Source organism: Lithobates pipiens, unplaced genomic scaffold (assembly GCF_037356315.1).
Source record: "Lithobates pipiens isolate NorthernLeopardFrog02 unplaced genomic scaffold, aLitPip1_a1.2 Scaffold_3, whole genome shotgun sequence".
Taxonomy (NCBI): domain Eukaryota; kingdom Metazoa; phylum Chordata; class Amphibia; order Anura; family Ranidae; genus Lithobates; species Lithobates pipiens.
In genome coordinates this window covers 23,363,671-23,369,690 of record NW_027507790.1, presented here as the reverse complement: position 1 = coordinate 23,369,690, position 6,020 = coordinate 23,363,671, and the positions used below count along the sequence as shown (strand labels likewise).

Sequence of the window (6,020 nt, the reverse complement as noted above, 5' to 3'; positions counted from 1 at the left end):
ATACAAAGGCACAGTGGGGTGGATTCCCCCATTCACACCCTTGAAGTTTTTTGGATGGGGAAATCGGGTTATGTTTTTTTCGTTCAATCCACTGTTTGAAAAAAAAAACTGACTAATCTATGGTCAGCCTAAGCCTAAGGAGTGAAGAATATATTAAAAATGGTTAAAAAATAAAAAGAAAGAAATTGGAAATCTCTCCCATGTCTAAGAAAAACAATTTTCTTAGATTAGCCTATATTTGTTTAGAAGACAAATCACTTGTCATAACAGTGAGCATACACCCACTGAATTTCAAGATCGAAGGAAGATAGAAGTATCTGAAAACATGCTTTCCATTAGAACAGGAAACAGCGAATGTAAGAAAAATTATAATGAGCCTTTACTCCTACTGCCACCTCCAGAGCCATGTTTCACAGAATAATTAGATTACAACAAATTGTACAGCAGTAAGGAGCTTCATAAGGAGAGCACATATCATTAGCTGGACATCTGCTACAAGATTGATGGTTGGATGGCAGGCTATGTTTGTACCTTCCAATCATATGCAAATCACCTGATCATCAGCCAGTGCTATTGTTGATGGTGCTTTCAACGGGTAAGTTATCTGCAAATAGCACCCAGTCCTTGTGCTTTGTGGAAGACGTGATTAAGGCTAACAGTTCTTATTTCCTTCATCTCCGTCTTATTTTTCTTTTATGGCATGTAATCAGGCTGCATGCTGATGTTATATTTTAAAACTGACCTATAGCTCAATGGGTTTCTTGACAGGCTCTAACTAACTGTTCAAAGCCTCTGCGTTTAGATGACAAAAGAGGTGTTATCTAAGCAGGGCTTACCATTCCTAATAAATTCATTATCACTGAGTAATTTATCTTTATGACAGCCCAATGTACTAGGTTTATTCTGTGGCTTGTTATTTAGGAGTTAAATGCTAATTAGAAATAATATTTGCGCTCTTGTGAAATGATGCCATGTTTCATTAGGAATATTTATGACACTTCTATGCTTTTATAGATAGCTCATGTCCAAGGGTCCTGATTATTTTTCTGTACATTGTATGTATGGCAGACATATGCATCTGTGTGCTATTTGTCTGGCAATGCCTGACAAGCTACACTCTTTTACTATGGCTGCCTCAATAAAGTGAGTAACTGATGTATTTTATAAGATATTGGATGAGATAACCCACAGGGTTGACACTAGTCTGGTTTTGAAAACCATTGTCTAGTTCAAAACCTTCCTCCGGTGTGGCACGGTGTTATTGGTTTCATTGGTGCCATGTTTCCGAAGCTTTTAGCCCTCTCACTTCTAGCAGTATGTGCTGGCCACAGCTTAGTGTCTCAAAGACCAATCACTTTGTCAATGCCCACCCTTGGCCTACTTCTTTGAGCTGGAAGTGTGGTAGCCATGACCGAGTGACTCACAGATGACTCTCTCAATATGTGCCTCTCCAAGGCCCACTCTTTCCTAAACATAGACTCATTTACTGTAAGAGGCACTGCTCACCACTTATTAATTTTTCCCTTATTCCTTAGGTATTGATTGTATTACCCTGCAGACTGAGTAGTTAAAGCTGCTAAGATTAAATATTCCTTAAACCCAAAAAAACTAATGAATATATTGCATACCATGGGGGTAATTTACTATAGCGTTGATAAATGATCCTGCAGTCCTGGAAAATAGCACCCAATTAAGGCCAATTAAGACTTCAGCGCTCGGAAAAAACTTGAGTTGTATGCGATGCTGGGACCCGTACTGGATTCGCAGGGTTCCCTCATCGCTCCAGTGTGAACTGGCCCTGATCCTAGGTTCACACCTATGCATTTTTTAGTGCATTTTGCAGTTTGCAGAAACACGCTACAGTCCGTTTAATATGGTTTCCTATGGTACTAGTTCCCATGTATGCGTTTTGTGGCCAGTGCGTTTTTGGAAATGGTCGGGGACTTTTTTCATGCGATTTGCGGGTAATAGATTTCAATAGGACTGCACCAGAAACGCAACTGTTGTGTTTGTGATGCAAGTTTTGATGTGTTTTACAGTTCTTTTTTTAACACTGTATATACCTAGTTGCTAAGCGAGGGGGCCGGAAGCCAGCTGTCGCATCCTTAATAACCAATGAGTCATCAGCTGTCAGCAGCTTCCCCACTGAAAGTTAAAAAAAATGCCAGCCCAAAAAAAAAAAATCGCAAAAAAACTGCATTGCCCCCCCAGGTCTATACCAGGCTCTTTGGGTCTAGTATGGACCCGGTGGGGACCCCTCGCACAAAAATAAAAAATAAAAATGCTGTGGAGGCCCCCCAAAATCCACACCAGACCCTTATCTGAGCATGCAACCTGGCAGGATGCAGGAAAAGAGGGGGAGACAAGAGAGCGCCCCTCTTCCTGAACAGTACCAGGCCACATGCCCTCAACATGGGGAGGGTGCTTTGGGGTCCCCCAAAACACCTTGTCCCCATGTTGATGGGGACAAGGGCCTCATCCCCACAACCCTTGCCCAGTGGTCTGCGGGCGGGGGCTTATTGGAATCTGGAAGCCCCCTTTAACAAGGGGGTCTCCAGATCCTGACACCCCCATGTTAATGGGCATCGGGTACATTGACACCCATTCACCAAAAAAAAGCAGTGAAATGTGACAAAAAACAATAGCCGGTTTTGACAATTCCTTTATTGTAAAATAGCTCTGAGTGGTCTTCTCCCCTGAGCCGTATCTCCCACCGTCATCTTCTCCTGGTGTTGTCTCTCTTGCCGCTATCTGCTGTCGCAGTCTTCTGTCAGCGTATACTTCTCCTGCTGCTGTATTCTTCCACACCGCCGTGTTCTTCCTCACAGCCGTCTTCCTCCGTTGTGTTGTCCCCTGCTGTCTGGCGTCCCTTACACAGCCACGGGGCGTGATCATCCATTGACATCACAAGGGAAGCCCGCTGCCTTTATTTTTTGGAAAAAAGGGGGCAGGCTTTCCGTGTGACTCCACCGTGTGTAAGGATGAGCCGAACACCCCCCTGTTCTGTTCGCACCAGAACCTGCGAACAGACCTAAACTTTGTGTGAACTTTAGAACCCTATTAAAGTCTATGGGACTCAAACATTCAAAATCGAAAGTGCTAATTTTAAAGGCTAGTATGCAAGTTACTGTCCTAAAAAGCATTTGGGGACCCGGGTCCTGCCCCAGGGAACATGGATCAATGCAAAAAAAAGTTTTAAAAACTGACGTTTTTTCGGGAGCAGTGATTTTAATAATGATTAAAGTGAAACAATAAAAGTGTAATATTCCTTTAAATTTCGTACCTGGGGGGTGTCTATAGTATGCCTGTGAAGGGGCACATGTTTCCCATGCTTAGAACTGTCCCTGCACAAAGTGTCATTTCTGCAGGAAAAAAAGTCTTTTAAAATCACTCGCGGCTATAATGAATTGTCGGCTCCCGTAATACAGAGAACACTCATTTAAAGTCATTGATAAAAAAATAAAAAAATAAAAAGCGTGGGGTTCCCCCAAATTCAAGGTCTGGTATGAATATTAAGGGGAACCCCGTGTCAAAAAAAAAAAAAATTGACGTGGGCCCCCCCCATCCGGGTCTGGTATGGATATTAAGGGGAACCCCGTGTCAAATTAAAAAAAAAATTGACGTGGGGTCCCCCTAAAAATCCATACCAGACCCTTTATCCGAGCACGCAACCTGGCAGGCCGCAGGAAAAGAGGGGGGGATGGGAGAGCGCCCCCCCGAACCATACCAAGCCACATGCCCTCAACATTAGGAGGATGCTTTGGGGGTTTGTGACCCCTCAATGCACCATGTCCCCATGTTGATGGGGACAAGGGCCTCATCCCCTCGACCCTGGCCGGTGGTTGTGGGGGGTCTGCGGGTGGGGGGGCTTATCAGAATCTGGAAGCCCCCTTTAACAAGGGGACCCCCAGATCCCGGGCCCCCCCTGTTTGAAATGGTAAGGGGGTACAAAAGTACCCCTACCTTTTCACAAAGAAAGTGTAAAAAATTGTTAAATAAGACAAACACACTTTTGAAAAATTCCTTTATTAAAAATAAAAAAAAAGATTCAAGCGTTGGTAATCCACTCTTGCTATCCAGCGACGGATGATCATCTCTCTGGGGTCCAGCGATGGCTGATCTGATCCAGCAACAGGTGATTTTCAGTCCATCATGCATCCATCTTCTGTCTCCACTGTCGGAGACACTGCGGGATCCCAGCGCTGACGTTTCTTATATTAGGAGGGCGGGGCCACCCGTCACCTGACCCCGCCCGCTCTGACGCTAGTGAGGAAAGCCAGGGCTTCCCCCATAACGTATGGGTGACCCCTCCCCCCTCTGATGTAACGGAAACCTGCATTACATCAACCGTCAGGTGCTGGGATCCCCGCAATGTCTCCGACAGTAGAGACAGAAGATGGATGCATGGATGGACCCCCTTACCATTTCAAACAGGGAGGGGCCAGGATCTGGGGGTCCCCTTGTTAAAGGGGATTCCAGATTCTGATAAGCCCCCTGCCCGCAGACCCCCACAACCACCGGCCAGGGTTGTGGGGATGAGGCCCTTGTCCCCATCAACATGGGGACATGGTGCTTTGAGGGGTCACAGACCCCCAAAGCATCCTCCCAATGTTGAGGACATGTGGCCCGGTACGGTTCAGGATGGGGGGTGCTCTCTCGTCCCCCCTCTTTTCCTGCGGCATGCCAGGTTGCGTGCTCGGATAAAGAGTCTGGTATGGATTTTTAGGGGGGTCCCCACGTCAATTTCTTTTTTTTTTTTGACGCGGGGTTCCCCTTAATATCCATACCAGACCTTAAGGGGCCTGGTAATTGAATTTGGGGGAACCCCACGCTTATTTATTTATTTTATCAATGACTTTCAATGAGTGTTCTCTGTATTAAGGGAGCCGACAATTCATTATAGCCGCGTGATTTTAAAAGATTTTTTTTCCTGCAGAAATGACACTTTGTGCAGAGACAGTTCTAAGCACGGGAAACATGCGCCCCTTCACAGGTATACTATAGACACTGCCCAGGTATGAAATTTAAAGGAATATTACACTTTTATTGTTTCACTTTAATAATTATTAAAATCACTGCTCCAGAAAAAACTGCCTTTTTTAAAAAAAAATTTGCATTGATCCATGTCCCCTGGGGCAGGACTCAGGTCCCCAAACACTTTTTAGGACAATAACTTGCATATTAGCCTTTAAAATTAGCACTTTAGATTTCTCCCATAGACTTGTACAGGGTGTTCCCGGCTTTTCGAATTTGCCGCGAACAACCCAAATTGTTCGCTGAACAGGTGAACAGGCAATGTTCGAGTCGAACGTGAGTTCAACTCAAACTCAAAGCTCATCCCTAACCGTGTGTAAGAGATGCCAGACAGCGGGGGTCAACACAACAGAGGAAGACGGCAGCGAGTAGATAGGCGGTGGCAGGAGAGATGGCGACAGATCTGGGGGCCCCCTTGATAAAGGGGGGCTTCCAGATTCCGATAAGCCCCCCGCCCATGGGCAAGGGTTGTGGGGATGAGGCCCTTGTCCCCATCAACATGGGGACAAGGTGTTTTGGGGGACCCCAAAGTACCCTTCCCACGTTGAGGGCATGTGTTCTGGTATGGTTCGGGGGGGGGGGGGGCTGTCAGAAACCATGAACCAGACCGAGACAGAAGTACAATTAAATCACACTTGTTTATTAATAAAAAATAAAAAGTTAAATAGAGTAAGCGTAGTCAAAGCATAGCAGAGTCCAGTAATCGGGGAATCAGAGCAGAACCAGACTGTCACGTACCTTACAGCGGAGTCCGAATGCTGAGGGTGGCCTCTTGCACGGTTCCGGTCTCAACACTCCTGGTAGTGAGGACAGGGAGTGCTGAGGCAGCGAAAGGGTGCAGGTGCCTGCAGGCTGAAGACTGAATCTCGGAGATACTGGATCCTCACGGAGGAGGGAGTGTAGACTGGTCACCGGAAGTGTTCGGCGGAAGCCAAGCAGGTAAGTAGGAATACTGCAATGTCAGGAACAGGCAAAGGTTGGCAACT

At 45.9% G+C, this 6,020-nt stretch overlaps 1 protein-coding gene across 1 annotated transcript in view; it reads left to right on the top strand.

The window, feature by feature from the left end:
* The first annotated feature begins 576 nt into the window (after positions 1-576).
* Positions 577-6,020, top strand: part of LOC143940222 (retinol dehydrogenase 12-like) — a 90,466-nt gene continuing 85,022 nt past the window's right edge. The window contains exon 1 of the mRNA XM_077461390.1: positions 577-595. The gene's annotated coding sequence lies outside the window, so the exon portion shown is untranslated. The remainder of the gene's footprint in view (positions 596-6,020) is intronic.